The sequence below is a fragment of the Phoca vitulina genome, unplaced genomic scaffold, assembly GCF_004348235.1.
Source record: "Phoca vitulina isolate PV1807 unplaced genomic scaffold, GSC_HSeal_1.0 scaffold7, whole genome shotgun sequence".
NCBI lineage: Eukaryota > Metazoa > Chordata > Mammalia > Carnivora > Phocidae > Phoca > Phoca vitulina.
This window is the reverse complement of record NW_022589710.1, coordinates 6225104-6250209: the sequence shown is the minus strand read 5'-3', so window position 1 is coordinate 6250209 and position 25106 is coordinate 6225104. Positions and strand designations below refer to the sequence as shown.

At 34.1% G+C, this 25106-nt stretch overlaps 1 long non-coding RNA gene across 4 annotated transcripts in view; it reads left to right on the top strand.

Annotated features, from left to right (window-relative positions):
• The window catches only part of LOC116632869, a 196963-nt gene that overhangs the window by 116142 nt on the left and 55715 nt on the right, over window positions 1–25106 (top strand). For all 4 annotated transcript variants that reach the window (XR_004299517.1, XR_004299518.1, XR_004299519.1 and 1 more), the window contains 2 exons: window positions 13913–14011; window positions 20018–20110. This is a non-coding gene — a long non-coding RNA (uncharacterized LOC116632869). The remainder of the gene's footprint in view (window positions 1–13912; window positions 14012–20017; window positions 20111–25106) is intronic.

The following is a 25106-nucleotide window of genomic DNA, read 5'->3' as shown; positions in this document are numbered from 1 at the left end:
AATACATGCAAAGTGAGACAAAAGCCAAAAACATACCTTCAGCAATGCCTATATTTGGGAATAAGTCACCTTTCTTCAGTAAGAAGCCCCATGAAGGAGACTGAGAAGGAATTTTTAGATTTATAGGATGAAAAGCAATGGGCATTTTGTTCCAGAGTCCAGCTAAAGTGAAAAATTGTTAATAGAAAGGCTCAAATACTACAGTTATAGATAGGAGAAAGAAGAAAACTAAAAAGACACAGAATCTTATTGACGATCTTAATGAAACAGTTTGAGGAGAGTTATTGAATACTGCTAGAAAACTATGGTCCTTTATCCACTACCCTCATACTCCAGGAATACACAGAGGACTTGAAACTCCATTCACCACCACGGAACACACACACACACACACACACACACACACACACACACACACTTCCATATAAAGAAAACCAGATGGATTGGATTGACAGTTTGGGATGAAGTTTAAGAAAAGAAGGTAAAGGATCCTGGGGTGGAGGTCATTGAGGAGGCATGGCAAATGAGAAGGAAGCTATTAGAAAAGGGACTTTCCTCCCGATTCTCCTTGGAGGAGATGGAGATCCCGCTGAAGGGAAAAAGTAAAGAACTTTTGTTCACCATTCTCTGTATTTGATGTGTACTTTGTTGTCTAATAGGGACAAATTTCCCACAATTTCAAATGTTAAGGGGTTAATAAACAAGTTACAAAAGGAAGAAGATAGTGCTATAGCTTGAAAAGAAAGTAGAATTGAGGAAAGGATTTTGCTAGCCTGAACGAAGGAGACAGGAGAAAGGAACATGCTAAACAGGCAATAGAGAGGAAAGAATTAATGGAGCAGAGTACTAGAAGAAGGTATTTATATATTTGTGTTTATGTGGTATGTGCATATATAGTGTGTGTGTATGTGGTGTGTGTGTGTGCGTGAGATGTGATGTGGATGAGCGAGGGATTAGATCATGGTAATATGATAATATTTTTATTTCACATTCAATTCTTTGAACAATAACTCAGGTTTATAAACTATTAATGTTTGATATCCCTATACACCTCTCCCATGCACTGATCCAAGAATGTTGCCACCTTCTCACTATAACGGTATATGGATCCCATTTGTCTTACATTTCCACAAATATTTTTTTTTAATTTTTTTTTTAAAGATTTTATTTATTTGCAAGAGAGAGAATGAGAGACAGAGAGCATGAGAGGGAGGAGGGTCAGAGGGAGAAGCAGACTCCCTGCTGAGCAGGGAGCCCGATGTGGGACTCGATCCTGGGACTCCAGGATCATGACCTGAGCCGAAGGCAGTCGCCTAACCAACTGAGCCACCCAGGCGCCCACATTTCCACAAATATTAAAAAAAAAAAAAAAAAAAAAAGCCTTACTCTATGGCCCTGTGGACATTTGAAGAGAAAACGTTCTTAGTATTAAACAGGCAAAGAAAAAGAAATGTGTTTTTTTATCTTACATATAGAAAACTCATATTAAAATTCTCTCTAGACATAGAACTGACCATATATGCTTTTGACTGTTCCTTTTTATTCTCAGTATACTGGCAACATGGAATACATTTTAGAGGTTGGACCAATTAGGGAATACATATGGAACCTCTGAGCAAAATAATCTGCTAGATATTTCTGTACTGTTTTCATAATTTAATGTTATTGAAGTCAGTCCTCAAGGAGGGGAAGAGTCACATATCTCTTTTTCATTTTGGAACAATCACAACATTATTTAATCAGTAGAGAATTTTAACTTTATTTCACAAAATCTTTAAGGAGTGGGATTTCTTCATGATCTATGAAATGAAGGTTGAATAGAAGTAATAGGAGCCCTCCTTGGTACATTGTCACTCAAGCATTCAGAAGTTTTATCCTGCCTGGAACATTCCTTACACATGATTCTTATTTCTCAGCTTCAAACTACACCTAGGAGGAATCTTTTGTTCTCAGTGCTGCCAAAGCTCCCATCTTCCAGCAGTGACCTCAGTTTAGCACCTGCTCATAAGATGTGTTTGCACATTGTTGGTACGTTTTGGTGACATGTATGTTCCCATCAAGGAGACTGTCATAGAATTCAGGAGATGTTAACATTTTTCCATCTGTGTGTGAAAGTGACGTTTCCTGTTAATTTTGTTCTTTTGCTGAACTCTCCAAGCAAAAGCCTTCTGTGGGAGGCGGGATGATGTCATTATAGTCATAGCATAAATTTTTCAACCTTTAGAATGAGACATATTGTGGCATATATTTCACTACTTTTAAAAGCAGTGAAATAAAAACTTGGAGGATGATGATATCAATTTTATATTTTCAAGTGTGGGGGTTTCCAGAGCCTTGAGAATGACTCCAGGGCTAAAATTGCCTCTGGCACATGGATTTCTTCTGTCGCCTTGGGAGAAGCAAGCCCATCCATGGACGTCTGTGTTTATGAGGCCAACAGATTTGGCTAGTTAATTTCAGAGGTATTGAGACTTTGTGCAGGCAAAATAGTCTAGCAGTAGTTATTTAAAAATAAAAAGAAATCAAACTTCTGATTTCGGTTCTGACATGGGAAAGCTGGGAAGTTGTCACTCCCATTTTTACAACCAAAAAAATGTTGAGCAAACAAAATCAATGACTTTTCTTGGGCCTATCAGAGGACTGTGGTTGCAGAACAAACTGGCATGCTGAAATCCAGAAAGGCAAATGTGGAGTCACAGTCTCCATCTCCTTTCCTTAAGAAGAAGCTACTAGAGTCATACATTGTTGGACACACTTAAATGAAAATTTTGATGAGTTGTTAGAGGCTGAGTCTGGACTAACTTGAGAGGGAGAGATTTCTTGGGGCTGTAGCCTTAAGAGGCCCCTCACACTTTCTTGCGTTCTTCCTCGAAGACCTAAGAAAGATCCCTTCTTGGCTCTCATAGGGGAGAGGAAGAGTAGCCATTGTGAAATACTCCAAGAATGTTCTCATAACAAAGGGCTACTTACTCTTCAGAGGAAAGACTTCACCAGAGTCTTAGCTACCTAAGGGAAGGGTATTCTCTCTACTCCAGCCTCCTGTAGCTTTTCGGTAATACCGAAGTGGGAATAAATATAAGAACTATAACTTGCAAAGGTTACATCCCAGGTGCACAGGCCCACTAAAAGACAGAGATGCATTCATAATATTGTACAATGCTTCCCTTTCCCAATTCCCTTCTCTACATGAAAACATATCCACTATAATAACGGTATTATTGCTTAAGTTGCTGAAAGACAGACTTTACCTAAGGAAGAGTTTTTAAAGAAGCCAAAGACAGTGAAGGAGACAAAAACAAGGACATCAAAGGAATTTGAAGCCTCTGGCACAGCTATAGCAATCATTAAACACAGCCCTACTCCTGGCCACCTCAACATAAAACCTTACACTAAAGGCCTGTTTACCTCAGTTTCTATTACCTGGTACATCATGTCTGGCTTTCAACAAGAAATTACAAAGCATGCTAAAAGTCGAGGAAAAAATGCAAGCATTTTTTTGAAGATAAAGCAAGCATCAGACCAGACTCAGATATGACACAGGTGTTGGAATTATGACACAGGGAATTTAAAATAACTATGATTGATATGTTCAAGGTGCTAATGGAAAAAGTAGACAGCATACAGGAATGTATGGGTAAAGTAAGCAGAAGGGTGGAAATTTTAGGAAAGAGTCAAAAGAAAATGATAGAAATCCAAAATCACCATAATGAAAATGAAGGATACCTTAGAAGTGCTCATCAATAAACTTGATACAGCTGAGAAAACAAGTGAACTTGAAGAGAGATCACTATAAACTTTCAAAAAAGAAATGCAAAGGGAAAAAAGAATGAAAAAAAAATGAACAGAGCATCCAGTAAGTGTGGCACGATTACAAAAAGTATAGCCTACATGCAATTGGAATACCAGAAGAAGAGAGAAGGTGCAGAAGAAATATGTGGGGGCACCTGGATGGCTCAGTCAGTTAAGTGTCTGCCTTCAGCTCAGGTCATGATCTCAGGGTCCTGGGATCGAGCCCCGCATCAGGCTCCCTGCTCAGCGGGGAGTCTGCTTCTCCCTCTCCCTCTGCCCCCCACTCATGCTCACTCACTCTCTCTCTCTCATATAAATAATTAAAATCTTAAAAAATACGTGAAGTAATAATGGTGAGGATTATCCAATATTAGTAACAGACACTAAACTACAGATAGAGGAAGCCCAGAAAATACAAGTAGGATAAATAACAACAACAAAAAATCCAGGCATATCATATTCAAACTGTAGAGAACCACAGACAAAGAGAAAATTAAAAAACAGCCAGAATTTAAAGATTCTAAAGACCCCTTACTAATAGAAGAAAAACAATAAAAATTACAGCACATATCCCTTCTTTAGATAGCAAGAAGAGAGTGAAGTAAAATATTTAAAGTGGAAAGAAAAAAGAAACTCAACTTATAATCCAATATCCAATGAAATTATTTTTCAGAAGGAGAAAATATAGACTTTCTCAGTCAACAATAATTGAAGGAATTCATCACTAATAGGCCTCTTCAAGGAAATTTTTTTTATTTTTAATTCTCTAGGGAGAGAGAAAATAATATTGTTCAGAAACTCATATATATAGAGAAAGGAAGAACATTAAAGAAGGAATAGATGAAGGCATTTTGTTAAAATTTAAACATCTTATTTTTCTTATTTTTAATTAATCTAAATGATTACTGGTTTTAGTCATAATAGTAATAATGTATTGGGTGATTATAGCCCATGGATAAGTAAAATGAATAACAGCAATATCATAAGGGAGAGAAAGAAATCAAGAGTAGTGTTACAAGTGTGCTGTGCTGGATGTGAAGTGGTTTAATTTTATTTGAGATGGACATGGATTAATTAAAAGCGTATATGGCAAACTGTAGTGTAACCACTAAAATATGGTTAAGTATAATTGATATGCTGAGAGAGGAAAGGCAATGGAGTCATATAAAATGTTAAATTAAAACCAGACAACGCAATAAAAGTGGGAGAGAAAGGAACAGAGAACAAATGCAAGGAAAACAAAACAGAAACATGGTAGTTATTAATCCAACTATATCAAAATACATTTTATTTTATTTTTAAGAATTTTTTTGGTAAAGATTTTTATTTATTTATTTGACAGAGAGAGAAAGAGAGAGAACACAAGCAGGGGGAGCAATAGAGGGAGAGGGAGAAGCAGGCTCTCTGCTGAGCAGGGAGCCCGACACAGGGCTGGATTCCAGGACCCTGAGATCATGACCTGAGCCAAAGGTAGATGCTTAACCAACTGAGCTACCCAGGTGCCCCTCAAAATACATTTTAAATATAAATGGCCTAAACATACAAATTAAAAGACAGAGATTATTTTATTTAACTAAAAGACAAAACTGTATGATATCTAGAAGAAATCCACTTTATGTATAAAGACTCAAATAGACTGAAAATAAAAAGATGGAGAGAGAAGTATCATGTTCCTACTAATCAAAAAAAAAAACAAAGATAACTATACTAATTTCAGATATATCTGACTTCAGAAAATTATTAGGGATTAAGACAGGCATTATATAGTGATAAAGGGTCAATTCTCCAAGCAGACATAACAATTAACACACACACACATATACACCACAGCAAAAAGCATTAAAATATGTGAGATTTAAAACTGACAGAATTTCAAGGAAAAATAAATCCATTTTTATAGTTGGAGACTTCCGCACCCTCAGCAGTAACTGATAAATAAAGCAGGCAGAAAATCAGTAAGGATGTAGTTGAACTGAATAGCATTATGACTCAGCCTGAACTAATTAACATTTATAGAATACTCTGTCCAACACCAGCAGAATACATATTCTTCTCAAGGTTACCTGGAACATTCGTAATGATAGACCATATGCTCAGTCATAAAACATACCTTAAAAAATTAAAAAAAAATTCATACCGGGTATGTTGTCAGACCACAATGGAATTAAACTAGAAATCAATAACACACAGAAAAAAATCCCAAATACTTGGAAGTTAAGCAAACACACTTTGAAATAATATATGGGTCAAAGAAGATATCTCGAGACATTTTAAAATATTTTGAACTAAATTAAAATGAAAATACGACCTATCGTAATTTATGGAATTCAGCGAAACCAGTGCTGAGAGGGAAATTTATAGCATTAAATACATTAATTTAAAAAATCTGTAATCAATCATCTATGTTTCCACTTGGGAAACTAGAGAAGGTAGACCAATTTAAGCCTAAATTAAGTCAGAAAAAAGAAATAATAAAAATCAGAGCAGAAATCAATGAAATTGAAAACAGGAAATCAGTAGAAAAAAATCTATGAAAGCAAAAGCTGATTGAAATTCTATTGAACTGATCAATACAATTGATAAACTTGTAGCAAGTTAACCAAATAAAAATAGGGAATAAACAAATTCACAGTATCAGAAAGGAAAAAAGGATCATCACTACTGGTCCCAAGGACGTTAATAGAAAAAAAATAACAGAATATTATTAACAACTCTGTGCCTCCAAATTGATATAAAAAATGGACCAATTCCTTGAAAGATACAAACTACCAAAACTTAAAAGGAGACTATCTAATTTGAGTAGCTTGTATCTATTAAATAAATTGAATTAACATTTACTAACCTTTCAAAAAACAAAGCATTGGTCTAGATGGTTTCATTGGTGAATTCTACCAAACATTTAAGGAAGAAATTATACCAAACCTCCATAATCTCTTTCAGAATATAGATGCAGAGCACTTCCTAACTCATTCTTTGAGGCCAACATTACCCGTATACCAAAGCCAACAAGGACATTACAAAGAAGGAAAATTATAGATCAATCTCTCTCAAAAACACAGATCAAAAATCCTCAACAAAATATTAGCAAATTGAATTCAACACCATGAAGAGAATAATAATAGCAGTTACAGACCAGGAGAAATATTTGCAAAACACATACCTGAAAAGAACTTGTATCCAAAATATACAAATAACTCTTAAAACTCAACAAATAAGAAAACAAACAACCTAATTCAAAAATGAAAACAAAAATCTCACAAAAGAAGATATATAGATGGAAAATAAGTATATGAAAAGATGATCAATATCATTTGTCATTAGAAAATTCCAGATTAGAACAACAGTGAGATACTACTACATGCCTCTTACAATGTAAAATTCAAAAAAATTTAAATTTGAAAAAAAAAAAAAAAAACCCTGATAATACCAAAGGTGATGAGGATTCAGAGCAAAATTGCTGGTGAGATGGCAAAATGCTACAGTCATTTTGGAAGACAGTTGGAAAATTTCTTATAATGCTAAACATTGTCTTACCAGATGATCGTATCACAGACAGTCATGCTTCTAGATATTTATCCAAATCTTTTGCAAACTTATTCCACACAAAAGCCTGCATATAAATGCTTACAACAACTTTGTCATCACCAAAACCTAGAAGCAACCAAGATGTCCTTTAATAGGTGAATAAATAGTTCTATGTCCACACAATAGAATATTACTCCATGATAAAAATAAACTCAAGCCATGAGAAGACATAGATGAATTTTAAATACCAACTTTTAAGTGAAAGAAGCCAGTCAGAACAGATTATATACTATATAATTCTAATTATGTGACGTCTGGAAAAGGCAAGCCTACAGACAGTAGGAAGATCAGTGGTTGCAAGGAGGGAGGGATAAGAATTGAATAGGTGAAGCACAGAGGATTTATTGGGTGATGAAACTATTCAGCATAATCTGCAGTGATGGACATATAACATTATGCATGTCAAAACCCAGGGAGCAATGCTGTACAAAGAGTAAAACAATGAATGCAAATTTTAAAAAAATGTAGGAGGTCCCAAGATCTTAGGATGGAACGAAGTAGGTGATAAAAAATATAACCTTATTACCAGTATATGAAACAACCTCACTGAAGGTGGTGGGGGAAAAAGCACTGACTTAAGTAACTTTGGAAATAAGTAGAATTTGTAAGCCTAAACACAGAAGATCTGTGCACTTTTTTATAAAGATTCTCCCCCCCGCCCCATGGACTATGGGTTAACACTTCTGATACTGCCATACATGTATACTAGAAGTGAATAATTAAGTAAATAGATAGTGGATTATGGGAGTCAGCTTTCTTACTGTTGGAGTTAGAATTTACAAATAAGCAAAGGAAAGAGAATAGGATGGTCAATGTGTTAAAGGATTAGAGTTGGAAACATGAGTTATGAACTCATGTTTAGCTTAATATAGATACACATAGTTATAATATTTATAGATCTCTGTATATACATGGATTAATATGTGCACAGATATTCCTTTGCTCTGTTAGCTGAGAGGACCTAAAAGAAATGACACTCCATTAGCAAAGAATACACATAGTGTCCAGATCTTGATTTCTAATACCATTCTCCAATAAGAGGAACCATAGCTCCATAGAGAAATGATTGATTCTAGGTGTGAGGCAGGAAATATATAAGATGAACCTGGATCATCTTATAGTACCAGAAAGTAGAGAAGTGTTACATACCCCTACTCACACATACCCACCACAGTCCATACACACACACACTGATGGGGGTATGTTAAAAGGGACACAGAATCCAACTGAAAGAGATCTCAATAACTGGGAATAGAACCATGAACAGAGAAATAAAAAAGTAGCATGAGACTTTATTCAAAGTATAAAATAAATGCTCGTAAATCCATATTGATGTAAATAAGTGATTGAATAAATGAGAGAGAATAGATGAAGATCCCTTACATAAAAATTCCAAATAATTTGTGTACTTGCCCTCAAAGAAATGAAACGTAATTCCCCAGTCTTTGAGTGCTGTGCATAGCGACTCCCTTCCCAAAGTACAGTATGGAAAGGGGTAAGAATAAGTACTTGACAGTGGGGAAGCCTGACAAACCATGTCAGCCAGATGATCAAGGTCCACATCAACAGTGATAAGTCATGTTGACAGTATGTAGATTGATATAATGTGAGGATAATGGTACTTCAATTCTATGATCTTCCACCCCCAAAAAACATATAACCCCAGTCTATTCATGAGAAATACATCAGACAAATCCCAGTAGAGGAACATTTTACAAAATACTTAATTAGTACTCCTCAAAACTGTCAAAGTCACCAAAAACAAGGGAACTCTGATAACTGCCAAAGTGAAGAGTAGCCTATGGAGACCTGACAACTGAAATGCAATGCAGGATCTTGGATGGGATTCAGGAACATCAATGAAAAAAGGACATTGAGTAAATACGAAGTCTTAATATTAAGTATGGACTTCAGTTAAAAATAGATATCAATATTGGTTCATTAATTGTAACAAGTGTACTATATTAATGTTAGATGTTATTTTTAAGGACAACTGGGTGCAGAGTTGTGCAGGGAAATCACTACTATCTTCATGATTCTTCTATAAATCTGAAATGTACTAAAAATAAAGTTTATTAACAAAATATGGTACTTACATGAAACAGAAAGAAGAGCCCCCAAATAATTAATGCTAATAAAAATTTTGCATCAAAAAACAAGGAAGGATATAATAATTAAATCATTCATCCTGATGAGTAAACAGTTTTAGAACTAGTAGTCAAAATGGAGATGACAAAAAACTTCCACATTTGTTCTCAATGTAGTAAGATAAATGAGAGAATAGACCATTCTTTCTAACCTATCTTTATTTTTACTGTGCAATTTATATGTTTACCTCCAACATCTTAAAATTCTTTGTTTTACATATTATTTCCCCTTATGATAAAATTAATGCATATTCATTGTAGAAAATTTGGAAAGCATCAAAAAGTATAGAGAAGAAAGTAATACCTACAATTTCACTACCCAGTTATATAAGAAGTTTTTTGAGGTTTTAGTATTTTATTTTCTAGCCTTAACATTTTATTTTATTAAATTTCAGATATCATGTAAGTATTTCTATAGTAATATGATCATATTTAAAACATTACTGAATCTCATTTAGGTAATTTTGTCCCATATTGTGTTCTAGAGTTTGAAGATGTGAGAACATAGCACATAAATTATGCCTAAATAATGATATTTTTGATTGCATGCATTTGCTAGCCAAATAAAATAAGTCAATTGAGTTTTAAAACTATCCAAACTGATTGACATCTTAGGTAGCGAGTCAATTTGATTGAAAATCCTTTTCACTTTTGAGGGAATCATTCATTCAATGAATATTTGCAAACTTACTATATGCCAGACTCTGGAAACAACAATGAACCAAAGAGAAAAAATTCCTAACTTCATAGAACTTATACTCTAGTGGTGGGAATTATCAGAACAGGAATTTTAAAAATGCCTCTCATTAATATGCTAAAGGCTTCAATGGAAAAATTAGACAACATGCAAGAACGGATGGATAATGTAAGCAAAGAGATAAATATTTAAGAGAGAATTAAAAAGAAATCCTAGATATAAAAAACAGAGTAACAGAAATACAGAATGCCTTCGTGGGTTCATCAGTAGACTGGACACAGCTGAGGAAACTATCCCTGAGCTTCAGGATATGACAACTGAAACTTTCAAAACTGAAAAGCAAAGAGAAAAAGACTGAAAAAATAAGGAATATCCAAGAACTGTGGGACAACAATAAAAGGTGCAACATATACATAATGGCAATACCATTTAAAGCATTTATGACTGAGAATTTCCCCAAACTAATGTCGGATACTAAACTGTGGATCCAGGAAGCACAGAGAACAATAAGCAAAATAAATTTAAAAATCCTATATGTAGGTATATCATATACGTTTTCAGGAAAATCAAAGATAGAGAAAAAATCCTGAAAGAAGCCAGAGGGAAAAAACACCTTACCCATAGAGGAACATAGGTAAGAATTATATTGTACTTCTCAGAAACCATGCAGGCAAGAAGAGAGTGAAGTGAAATATTCAGTGTTGAGAGAAAATAAGCTACTGCCCTAGAATTCTGTGCCTTGTGAAATTATTCTTCAAAAGTGAGGGAGAAATAAAGACTTCATTAGACAAACAATAATTGAGAGAATAAATAGATTAAAACTTTTAGGAGGTTACATAATTGTCTATGTAGAAGATCCAGAAGAATTGACAAAAAGCTCCTGAAACTGATAACAGATTGTAACAAGCTTGCAGGATTCAAGGTTAAATGTCACTTGCTTTCCAGAAACAGACTCATAAGTACAGAGAACAAACTGATGGTTGCCAGAAGGGAGGGAGAGATGGGCAAAATAGATGAAGAGGAATGGGAAATACAGGCTTCCAGTTATGGAATGAATAAGTCATGGGGATATAAGCTACAGCATAAAGAATATAGTCAGTGGTATTGTAATGGCACTGTTTGGTGACATGTGGTAGCTACACTTGTGGTGAGCACAGCATAACATACAGACTTGTCACATTGCTATGTTATACACCTGAAATTAATGTAACATTGCATATCAGTTATACTTCAATAAAAAGAAAAGTAAATTGCTTTTCCATATACCAGCAATGAACAAGTAGAATTTGAAATTAAAAACACAATATCATTTACATTAATACCACAAAAAATGAAATACTTAGATATAAATCTGACAAAACATGTACAAGATCTATGTGAGGAAAACCACAAAACTCTGATGAGCAGAATCAAAGAAGTGAATAAATGAGATAGTCTGTGTTCATGTATAAGAAGGCTTCATATTGTCAAGATGTAAGTTCTTCCCAATTTGATCTATAGATCCATTGCAACCCCACTCAAAATCCCCGTAAGTTATGGATATTAACAAACTGATTATGAAGCTTATATGGAGATTCAAGTGACCCATAATAGCCAACTGAATATTGACTAAATACAAAGTCAACGAAGTGTCACTGCCTGACTCACGACTTAACTATAAGCTATAATAATGAAGCCAGCGTGATATTGGTGAAAGAACAGACAAATAGATCAAAGGAACAGAACAGAGACCCAAAAGTGGACCCACATAAATATAGTCAACTGATCTTTGACAAAAGGAGCAAAAACAATATAATGGGGGAAAAGGTAGTCTTTGAGCAAATGGTGCTGGAACAACTGGATATCTACAGGCAAAAAAATAAATCTAGACATAGACCTTATATTCTTCATAAAAATTAACTCTAAATGCATCACAAACCTAAATGCAAAATGCAAAATTATAGAACTAGAATATAAAATAGAGAAAACCTAGGTGACTGTGGATATGGCAGTGACTTTTTGATATAACACAAAAGGCATGATCCATAAAAAAAGCAATTGATTTGCTGGACTTTATTAAAATTAAAAACCTCTCCTGTGCAGAAGACAATGTCAAGAGAATAAGAAGATAAGCCAAAGACTGGGAGAAAATGTTTACAAGAGAAACATCTGATAAGCCATAATATACAAAAAGCTCTTAAAACTCAGCAAGAAGAAAAAAACCTGATTAAAACATAGGCACAAGACTTGAAAACTTTGATTAAAGAAGATATACAGAAAGCAAGTAAGTCTATGAAAAGCTGTTCAACATCGTATGTCTTTAGGTAATTGTAAATTAAAACAATGAGTTACCACTACATACCTGTTAGAATGGCCAAAATCCTAGACACCGGACATGCCGTAGACTAGCAAGTATGTAGAGTAACTGAAATTCTCTTTTATTGCTGGTGTGAATACAAAATGTTACAACCACTTTTTTAGACAGTTTGGCAATTTCTTACTAAAGATGCTCTTACTATATTATTCAGCAGTTATACTTCTTGGTGTTTACTCATACTACTAATGAAAACATATCCACATAAAAACCTGCACATGGATGTTTATAGCAGCTTTTTTCATAATTGCTGAAACTTGGAAGTAACCAAGATTTCTTTCAGTAGAAGAATGGGTAAGTAAACTGTGGTACCTCCGAGAATGGAATATCATTTCAGTGTTAAAAAGAAATGAACTATCAAGCCACTAAAAGACACGGAGGAAACTAAATGCATCTTCCTAAGTTAAAACAAAACAAAATAAAACAAAACAAAACAAAACAAAACAAAGCAAAAAAAATGGTCTGAAAAGGCTGCATGCTGTATGATTCTAACTATATGTCATTCTGGAAAAGACAAAACTATGGATACAGTAAAAAGATCAGCAGTTGCCAGGAATTGAAGAGGAGGGAGAGATAAATAAGCAAAGCAGGAAGGATATTTGGGACAGTGAGACTATTCTATATGATACTAAAATGGTGGATACATTTCATTATATATTTGCCAAAACTCATAGGATGTACAACGCCATGAGTCAGCCCTAACGTAAACTATGGACTTAGGGTGATAATGTGTCAATGTAGCTCCATCAAATGTAGGTAACAAATGCGCCACTGTGGTGTGGGATGTCGATAGTGAGGGAGATTATACACTTGTGGGAATAGGGAAGTATATGGGTACTCTCTGTACTTTTGTTTAATTTTGCTGTGAACAAAAAACTGCTATAAAAAAGTTTATAATTTAAAAATATTAAATGGTGTGGCTGAGTTCTCTAATGAAATATTCTGGCGAAGAAACGTCAAAATTATTTAACTTTTCAGAATTTTAAGCATGTATTTCCACAAAACAAAACTATAAAATATAGAGGTAAAACATATAATTTATTTTCATGTGTATTTACAATTTGGCTTACAATTTATATAATGAAAGACGATAAGAAATTGTTCTTTTTTTAAAAAGAGAGTTTAGTTTATTAGCAGTTGAGACAAAATTGAAACACAAAACACGCCTCATGAATGTTGGCAGGAAATTGAGATGAGTTTAAAAAAACATATGAGGGGACAGTTGAGGCAAGGTTTGTGATATAAGGCTCAGACTGGAAATGGTTGGTTATGTATTATGCTATAGTTTGACTCAGTGGAATCAAACAGTATATGATGAGGAGCTTTTAATTTATTTTTCAGGTTTATAACCTTTCTGAGATAAGGGACTGTGTGAAAACAGAGCCATCCAGAAAACTATGAAGAAGTGTTACTTCCATTCAAAAGAAAACAAAGTAGAAGGTAAATAATTATTGACAGTTTTTACTGGGAGTTTTAAGCAATTTCTTTTTCTCCAGTGTTTTTTTTTTTTTCTTCCTGTATAGTCACTCACAGTTCTGTTATTTTCTTCTTATACAGGGCTAATGGGCTGATGACATAAAGTGTAAAGTGCTAAGGTGATGGAATTATCAGAGCAGATGTCATTAGCTATGTGTATTCTTATTCATAGATCAGTATACAAACCACTTTCTTCAGATCTCACCTTCTAGAGCTATGCAGAAAATGCTTAAATTCATTCATTTAGTCATTCATTCAATGATTATTTATTGAGCAATTACTATGTGCAAGGTGCTATTCTGGGTTATGATCCTAAGCACAAGAAGAATCACTTCGCTGTCATGGAAATTACTGTTTACTAGAAGAGATGGACATTAATCAGATAATCACATACAATAGTAAGGGCTAGGAAGAGGCAATCTGTAGGAGGGTACATACGAACTCAGCTTGGGAAGTCAGAGAAAAACTGTCCCCAAAGAAGTGAAGATTAAGCTGAAGTCAAAGAATAAATAGCAGTTATCTGATGGAAGAGGGCAGGAAAGAGTAGTCCAGGTAGAAAATATTTAGTTAAATATGTTGGCACAGACAGCGCTTAATATGAATTTATTATCAACATATAATGGTAAATAATAGAATAATTGCTTACACAAATGATACAACTGACTTTGCATTAAACATGTATTTCAAACTCTAAAAGGATTAAATTGGCTCTCTTAGGGAGATGAGATCACAAGTGGGTCTTTTTTCTTTTCCATTTTTCTAAATATAGTTGAAATTATTTCATATAATGGGAATATTTTATGAAAAAACAAAATAATTGCATTACCTCTATTGTGTTTTATTAAATAGCTTGTTTCCTTGCTTCTTTATTAAAAAGTATTTAGCATTCAACACCTTATTTCAATCAGTATAAACTGGATTTTCTCAAAAATACTACATTCTTTTAAATGTCCCCATTTATAACTTAGGGCATTCTTGGCATAGAGGACAGCCTTATAAGGGGAAGGGGTGCCGTACCCCAAGAGGGACCTCTCGACCAGTCAGAATGCTCATTATCAGTCCAATTATCCCTGATAATTGGCCTGCCTGTGGGAATAATAGGCTGGGATGATTTAACTCAGTGCTGACATATTTATATTTATAGCATCCTACACACTGCATTCTAACCTTCTTAACTTTCCTTAAATAATGGAAGAATCTGATTCTAACTGTTAGAATACTTTATTTGCTCAATATTTAACTTCCTGTGAACACTGAAGAACTGCTCTGCTGAGACCCAGGGAATGCTCCTTGTTTGTACTAAACTTTGCAGTGTTGGCAATAAATCTTACATAACGTCCAGCTTTCTTATTTTGTCTCTTTACAACATTCTCCAAGAAGACAAATCTCCCTTCTTGGACTCTGTGAAATTTCGTCATAGGATAACACTCTTAGAATGGAGTCACTTGGCTTGTAAATGCTTACCAGCATTTCAACACTTCTGGATGGCTGGCTGATGTCCAAATGAGTCTAGGGAATGGCCAAGGAGAGGAATTGTGATGGAATTTTACAGAGGATAGGGTATTTGCTTTTGTGTGTTTCTTGAAATAATTAGGTTGAATTAGGTTACACTCATGGTATAGTGTTTTAAGGTTTCCAATTTGAGATTCCATTGTCCTCACTTTTTTGCATCTTGTGCTCCTGAAATGTGTTAGCAGGATGGAGATGTTTGCATCCCCTAGGTCTCTTTTTTTTAGGTGCATAAATTTATCTGTTTAATAAATAGTTCATACACTGGCCAGAAACCAAGTGGACAAACTGTACTCACTAACCCTTTAATACTTGGCTCCTTTGTATAATGACCCAGCCCATTATTAGATAATGAAAGAGTGTATGAGAAAGTGGGAGATTATTTATGATGGAAACAAAATGAAACTAATGGGACAAGATTTGAAAGCTGTGATGCATGAAAGGTGCTATGCAGGCAGCTTTGGCACCATGACAAGCAGAGAGAAAGGCTCAGTGGGAAGCAGCAGTGTGAACATGACTATGAAAAAGAAAGAATGGATTTCCTGAATGAATCCTTGCCATCTGGTGTTTGTTTAATACACAATGAAGGTCAAATGGCTACTGATCCTTTTTTCTATAGTCCAGTGACTACAAGAATGAGAGGAATCAATGAGTTTATCGATATGTCTGGAAATGACTCACCATATGATCTGATTGAGTCAATAAAACTGAAGTAACTTGTCATTACTCTTTCAAATGTGGTTTGGATCTATGACTACAGTTCTGCATCTTTTTTTTTTTAGCCAATTTGCTGGATCAAATGTGGTCGGTACTTTTTTCAAGATTAATGTTTTGAAGTGTTTAGTTTTATAGGTAGGTAAGATGAATAGGAAGGGTCAGGAAAAAGTCTCTCATAAAGCTGAATGTTTCTCCTATTTTCAAATGGATCTGGTAAACATTTGTTTCTGTTTATTGGTGGTGATTACAGGATTTTTTTTTTTCCACTTTGCCTTTTCTATGTATGAAATTGATTACACACCTATTTTATATAACTATTCCTAGGGGACATACTAACTTTTAGTGAAATATTTTTTTAGCATTATATGTAAACAGCATACGTGTTGGGGAAGTCATATGTGAGTCGAACACATTATTTTATGTAACATTTTCATTCCTGCAGGTTGTTCCAGGAATGTACTTCCACGGTATGATCCTGGAACTCTTACCCTTTACAATGAAAGATGCAGGGTTTTCTGTTGAGTTCTTTTCTAAAGACTAAAATAAAAGATACTTTTCTCACATTAATATTTCTCAGCTGCCATGAAAACAGGGATAGGAGAAGCCAAAAATAGAGGAGCCAGCTGTGGGAGGCTGCTTCTTCTTCTTCTTTTTTTTTTTCAGGACAACTCAGAAAAGTCTTTCAAATTCATTCCATAAAGAGTGTATTAAAACAAATACTGTTTCATGTGCTTGAATGCTGTACTTTAGAAGCTGATATACACTCAACAGTGACACCGTGAATGTTATCTGACTATAGTGGCAGTAGAATTGGTAGTTTGTCTTCCGGGTAGCTCTGTTTAGTATTCTTTATCTCTTCTCTTTTTGAAAAGACTCTTTACTGAAGCTAGTTAATTAAGAGTGAGGCAATTATGAAAAATATTCTCTTCTCCCTCAAGTAGACTCAATGTGTTTCATTCTGATGCCACAAATTTTGTTGTTTTGAATTTTTTCCCAGAGCATAAAAGTATTACATGTAAACAAAAAAACAAAGAATCACCCATCATTCCAGTATGCAAAGACACCATATTTAATATATTGACTTCTTTATTTTTTCTATTTTTTCTTTACTTAACTGAGCTAATACTGTAAATATAATTTTATAATTTGATTTTTTTATTGTTGTTTTTGCTTAACATTTTATCTGAGTTTTTTATGTCCATGAAGCCTTTTCTGCAACTCTCATGCCCAGGTAGACTTGCTACTCCCTGCCTTTGTGTTCCCAATGCTCTGTGATACTATATTCTAACATAGTACTTTTAATACTATGTTTGTTTTTTTTTATTTACCAGCTGTAAAAGCTTAGAAAGCAAGAACCTACATTTTATGTCTTTTGCAATATAAAAAATGAGAGTTTACTGATTAAAGGGTATAGACAAGAGCAGAAGGTACTCACCTGATTGTTAGAATTGTGTATGTACTGGGGCTATTAAGACAGAGGACTGATACAACAGAAATCATGAGTTTCTTGTACTTAGTAAGAATTTGAATTCTATAACACAGAAAGATGCTTAAAACCTCAAGATACTAATATTCTATTTGATTGACAAATAAACTGCCTAATGACTGGGTAGGCCTAGCCCTAAAGTATAAAGTCAGTGAATTTGTATGGTTCATTCCTGGGTAAACAATGATGTTAGCTTTTATGACCAACTGGCCATCAGGTTTTTAAACTAGCATCATTTATAGATAAAGGGATATTATTGGCATATAACACATGTAAGCTTAAGGTGTACAATATAATGATTTGATATGCATATATATTGCAAAATGTTTACCACAATAAGGTTAGTTAACACATCCATTACCATTTTTACATGAATATGTGGTGGTAACTTTTAATGGACTCTTTTAACAACTTTCAAGTATATAATACAGCATTGTTAATTGTAGTCACCATGCTGTACATTAGATTCCAGAGCTTACTCATTTTATGGCTGGAAATGTGTATCCCTTGAGCAACATCTCCCCATTTCCCCCATACCCTGGCAACCCCATTCTACTCAGTTTCTATGAGTTCGGCTTTGTTAGATTCTACATGAAAGTGAGAACATACAGTATTTGTCTTTCTCTGTCTGACTTATTTTACTTAGCATAATGCCCTCAAGGCCCATGAATGTTGTCACAAGAGGCAGTCTTTCCTTCTGGTTTATGAAATTGGCCATCATTTAAAGGGTCAGGTACTTCACCAGGCCTTGGAGGTCTTTTGGTAGCAAATGTGAGTAAGGTAGGTTGACAGGTCGACAGGGCTGTGGATGCTCTACATGTAGTTTTAGATAACTTAGAAGATAACTGGATTCAGTTGGGGCTTGCAAATCCCAAGAATATAGAAATGACTTTCAGGTTAATTGCCTTGGATTTTCTCAAGGTGAAAGGTGCAATAGAAATGTCAAAATGTGAGTACTGTTATTATATTTTCTGTTATCAACCAATAGCTTTACCTCTCATGACTCATTTATTCAAAAGTTGGCATAAAACTAAGAAGCAGTTCTATATTCAAACTTTGAATAAAGAAAAAGTAAATTTGGGATTTATTCTGCATAAATAAAGTTCATAATATATAATTTTTTCTCAAATCCATGAATTTTAACTCTATGGCTATTTTGCCTGCTGTTCTTTTTTGAAACAAAAAATATGTGGGTACATATTGTTTTAACAGACGGATGTTGGGATTATGCAAATAACTAGTAATTTTAACTATAGGAAATCTTTATTATGTCTCTGCTGCACTTGCTTGTCATTTTTTAGGATGTGATTCATTAGATTAAAAATATGTTTCTTCATCTATTTTCTATGTCTCCTTTTCCTTTGGATAATAAAGACTGACTTTAAAAAATAGGATGTCCCAAAGACATAATGTGATATCAAATCTATTAGCAAAAATATTTGCCTGAATCACTGAAATATTGAAATTCTCTACGACCTACAAATGCTATAATCCTACTAAAGATAGTGTTATATCAGGATTGGTTTCCCATCTTCCTCCATTGCTCTAGAGACCTAGAATCAACTATGAACATTAAAGAGTTCATAGTTTCCCATAAACACCAAGTACAAGAGAAAGGTAGTTGATTTTTACTTATGAGATTGAATTCTATTAAGACTGACACCTGTTTCCTTAAGTCCTCCCTGAAGAAATTTATGTCTGGAATATGGGTTACTACCTTGTCGCACAGAAAAGCCACAAAAAGGGTCTATTTTGTTTCAGAATATCACTGATTTGGGTTACCTATATCCGTATGTCTCCCTGTGAGAATATTTTGTTTAAGGTTACGTTTTCTCAAAAAGTGTTCATACAAGGTATATCAGAAGTATACTCCTTAGATTATTATGTTATTGGTGGTATTATTATTATTGTTATTATGATTTTGCTCCTGGGCTAGCCCCAAAAGCTGAAAGTTCCACGGTTTTGTAACCTGGAGGAAATTATCAATAACTAAGTTTGATGACTTTCCCTTATAGTTAGGTGCAATCTGACTCTTTCATTGGTTGCTGATGATTCTGTGGTGAGAAAGAGAAAGACTGCAGGCATGGTTGTTTAGAACCAGAGTGGTGAATGCTACACACATAGTGTGGACAAAGCTAAATATCAACTCAGAATTTTTACACTGAGTAAATCTGAACTCTCTTTCTCACCTGGAAATTGTCAGACTCACCTAGTCTAACAACTATTAAGTCTTAATCTATTTCTGTTACTTTTTTTAGGACTGAGAATTGGATAGAAAACTCAGTGGTGTTGAGGAGTATTTAAATGCCTTGGCCCTTTAAGGAAATTCTACTGAAATCAACATAACTAAGGTAAAACAAATCTCTATTTTTAAGATATGTCTATCTTTCAAAATATAAGATTTGGCACCTCTTTTTAAAAAAAAAAATTCAAGTTTTTATTTAAATTCCAGTGAGTTAATATGCAGCATAACATTAGTTTCAGGTGTAGAATCTGGTGATTCATCACATACATACAATACCTAGTGCCATCTCAACAAGTTGACTTGGCACATCTTAACTAATTATTTAAGTTTTAAAAATTCTTATAAAAACTCCCTTCCAGGTAAACCATACATAGTTTAAATATCTGAGTTACCATTCCAGGCTCCTCTCTGCTCTGGAGTAAAAGTCTTGCTTTATGGAAATGGGATTGTGGGAATGTGATACCCTAAAGAAGGATGCACTTTTTGTTTTTTGCTCTGAAATTCCATCCTTTTCCTCTCTCTCTTAGTTGCATTGACTAAAAGAGTTATTTTCCTGTGTACTTTTAAAAGAAAATTTTAAACATCAGCTGTCTCAAATGCCAAAAGAAATGTGTGTTTTCTAACAATCTAGGTAGTTGATTGAGAACCTGGTGAGTAATATATCTCTCCTGAAAATTATTTGGCTCCATATCCTAAGGGCTTTGTTAGAGGGGTGGGTAAATCTCATTTTAGGCTGAGATTGAAATGAAGGAATTTCACTCTGGAAAAAAATACATATCGATCTTTTTGTTGGCCTGGTGTTTACTCAGCTAGGGTCCCACCGAATGGGCAATCAACAAAACAAGCAGAGGGAAATTCTAACAGCACAAAAGGTTTGAGTAGGAAGATGGTCAGAGAGGATCAGATAATTAACCCCAAAAAGCTGGGTTCAGTGCCTTTATTGGGGGAATTACAGAGATAAAGTAAGGTCATTTCTCTTGTATAGAAGAAGATGGAGGGGTCAAGAACTTAGAAACATGGAGAGGGAAGACAGCGAGAAAGGACCTGGTGCTACTCTTCATTTTCTGCTGTGTGACAAAGGTCAAAATGATGGCACTTCTGGACTTTGAAGAGATGATCTTTCTTTATTGGGATTAAGTTCCGAAAGTCTCATTCATCGAGCTTCCTAAAAGTAGCAATGTACATTTCAGAATGAACTTCTAAAGCACAAGGGTCCTTGACTCCATGCTGGAAGTTTCCCAGCTGAACTAAGCAGTAGAGAACTACTCTGGATAATCCTCTTGACCAAAACTGTATCAAGCAATATGGCCTATTCACAGACAACCTTTAGGGTTTTAATCTCTCAAAATGTCAAAAGACATTCATTACACATAAAAATAATACTTATATATTCTTAGCCAAACATACCAACACTATCCAATAATATCTATACACCTAAATTCAGAAAATAACATAATGATTTTTTTCTGTGTATTATACCTATTTTACCTATAATGCCAAAGAAATTGGGGTTTTTTTGCACAATTTTAGAGAGTCCAAGCATTTTCTTATTATAAATACCTTAGTTCTTCCACAGTCTCATGGGAGATCCCATGCACTTGCAATCCAAGTCAAAATGATATATGAAGGAGAGTATTTTATTTGACTTAATGACCAATTCTCATTTTATTCTAACCATAGTTTCAATTGGTCTTTATAAAGCCTTTTTTTGAATCTTAATAAAATCTGTCCATGGAGAAACCTGCTAATTTTTGTTCTGAGCTCTTACAAGTTGTTGTGTGTGTATACATATATACATATATATATATGTATACACACACACATATATATAAAATCTTAACATTTTCTATTTCATAATATTGAGCTTTGTAGTTTCTAACTTGAATTAAAAGAAATCAGTGGGGACTGTATGGTGTTGAGTGACAAATTTAGAAGTTCTTGCTGTTTACAAAGACACGGATAAATTAATATATATTAATAGGTTTGTTTTGGGGGGGATATGAATTTTATAAATACCGATGCATTCCATTTACCACATTTTTTATTGTTTTTCCATATCATAGCCCTTTTGAGTTAGATCCTAGGAATTAGCTACTATGTTTGAAGAAATTTTTTTTTAAGTTTGGAAAGCCACAGAAGTGAAGAAAGTACTTTCTTCATCAAATTTGAATGGAAAACAAGCTTAGGAATTTTACACATCTTTGAATTCTAGTGACATCAACAGTTACAAATCAAGTTTCTTCCCTGCCTTATTTGGGATGTATGCAAACTGAGTTAATATAGTTCGTCATTTTTCACTCAGGGAAATTTTATGACTTCATTTTTAGAAATGAACTCAAATTCAATTCTCCCTTGATTGAGTGACTAAGGCAGTGACTTCACCATGGTATATTGTGCAGGAGAAAAAAGTATCAATGAGTCACAGAAAGTTTTGATTAAAGCATAGATTTTATTCCACTTAGTGATTCATTTGTGACTTTTCTTTCTCTTTGCTGCTTAAAGTGTTTCATTCCCCCTCGGTCTAAGCAAGGAGAACAGGGGCTGAAAAAATATGAATGTCTTCTCTCTTCACTGTAAAAAAGGCAGAGGGGTGAGGATCGTAGAAGAGAGGCTTTTCCTAAATGGGTTGTTGCCCAGAGTTGTCAGGGTCTCCTTTCTTTAAGTAATGAAGCTAAGGGAATGATCAAGTCTAAAGACTGATTTTTTTCAAGAAGGTGTGAAGAGATTGATTATGGCAGATCAGGGACAGAATTGGTGCTCTGCTTCTACTGATATTCTTGAGGTAATTACTGAGATTGTTTCCTGCAGACCAACCCTCCATCTTCTCTTTACGGGGTTATGACAGCCTCCCTGCCTTACTGGCAACTGAGGTTGGCCGATGTTGAGGCTAAACTGTGGTCTGTGGGTGTGTGACTGGTGATGGTAGTAAACAATTCAAAATAATTTTATTCAGATCAGTGAACAACATTCTGCTATTTTGACACACTCTTACCATATTTTGGAAAACAAGTTGTCTGTCCCAAAGTAAATGGTCTAATTTCTTTTTTCTAAAAGGATCAGACCTATTAATAAATGATAGATAAAATGTAGGTTTTTTTTTTTAATTCTGAGAAATAAGAGTTTAAGTAACCAGAATAGGCGTATAATTTTTGGTTTTCTCTTACATGGTATGATGATAAGGTAAAAATATTGTACTTAAGAATGTCAGGGTGGGGGGATGGGCTTGGCAAGCAACATAACGTTCTTCTGAGGATTGTGAAGCTGTCTTCTGCCTTATAAATGGGAAAAAAAATAAAAATGCCCTGCCTGGTCCTCAGGTCTTGCTAACAATGATAAAACAGTATGCATGAAAACTCATATTTTTTTTCATTCATTCATGTAACAAATATACCAAATAGCTTCTCTGTTTTTTTAAAGATTTTATTTATTTATTTGTCAGAGAAAGAGATCTCTCTTTCAAGCAGGGGGAGTGGGAGTCAGAAGGAGAAGCAGACTCCCCGCTGAGCAAGGAACCCAATGTGGGACTCGATCCCAGGACCCTGGGATCATAACCTGAGCCGAAGGCAGACATTTAAGCAACTGAGCCACCGAGGTGTCCCCTTCTCTGTTTTATATGAATAATATATCATTCTGGACTATATATTAAAAAAGCAGATAGGCAAAATTACCAATATTCTTTGAGATTGTGTGAGTTCTTAAGAAACACAAATACCTAAGAGAAAATATAATTTAAGAGTAAGCTTTATTTCTATTTGTTATATGATAGTACTTCATAATTATAACTCTTTCTACAACTAATAAAATCTAACCAAATAGTATTTTGAGTGGCATAGAAAATAGCTTCTAGTATTAGATACAGAAATATGTAAATCAACTAAACTCAACCGTATGATAATTGGCCAACACACCTCTCATTTAACCAACAGTGAGCACAAGTATCTGGGAATCAAATGGTGACTGTGTAGGTGTAAATGCATCTCTAAATTAATTTTCCAATAATAGACAATCTCTAACAAACAGAATCTTGGAAAATAAACAAGCATAAGGGCAGGAAGGATATTTTGTTTGTGATTTTAATAAGTATGATGTTTTTTGTGTTTAGATGCTGTGGAATTTCATCAACCACACAAAGCATAACAAAAGTAAACTTTGACTAAGGTTTTCTGCACACAACTGAGCTTTTGGTGTCACTACAAAGAAATTGTTCTAAGGGCAAAAATCTACTGTGTCTGTTTTATTAAAAAGGAATTCTGTTTTTTCCCCCACAGTAACTGCATTATCAACTCAGAGCATTTCACATCTTTATTCATATGTATTTCCCTATTTTGTGTGTATATATATTTATATTTATATATTATATATAATTATATATACACACATATGTATATTTATTTTTTTCTAAAGTTTTATAGTAACACAAAATTTCCATCAAGAGTGTGAAGAAATTATTGGGATACATTAAAATGAATAATGGTAAAGTAAAATCATGATTCTTCCATGTAAACATCTACACCATATTCGTAGATTATAGAACTAAAATGGTTCTTAGAGATGTTTTAATAAAATCCCTCTAATTCATAAAAAACTGCAATTAAGCAATTTGTACACTATTACATAATTAGCTATATCTACATCCAAAAAATTTTATATAGTGTTTTTTAACTTTATATGGCATATAAAACACTCAAATGGAATAAGAAACAAATTTCTGGATGCTAAGATTCAATATTCTTTCCAAGATGAGATATTACTAAAACATGGGACAACTAATGACAAAGCTCTAGACTTCTCCCAATTTTCTTTTAAATTTGTTTGTCCCTAAGTTTTATCCTCAAGAGTATTATAGATTTTATAGGAACCCATAAATGTATAAACTGTATGTCCTCATGGCTTATTTGTTCTACTAAAATGAAATTATACTTCAAAATAAATAATGAAGTTTTCAGATATAAAGAAAATAGCAGTCAATCACACATCATAGATGTGAAAATGGAAATTTCTCTTTGTATTGAACTCTTCATGTAAAACCCTTCCACTTTTCATGTTTTAATCCACAGAGCAGAATCCAGAGAAAGCATTAAAATAGCACAGTCAGTGTGAAT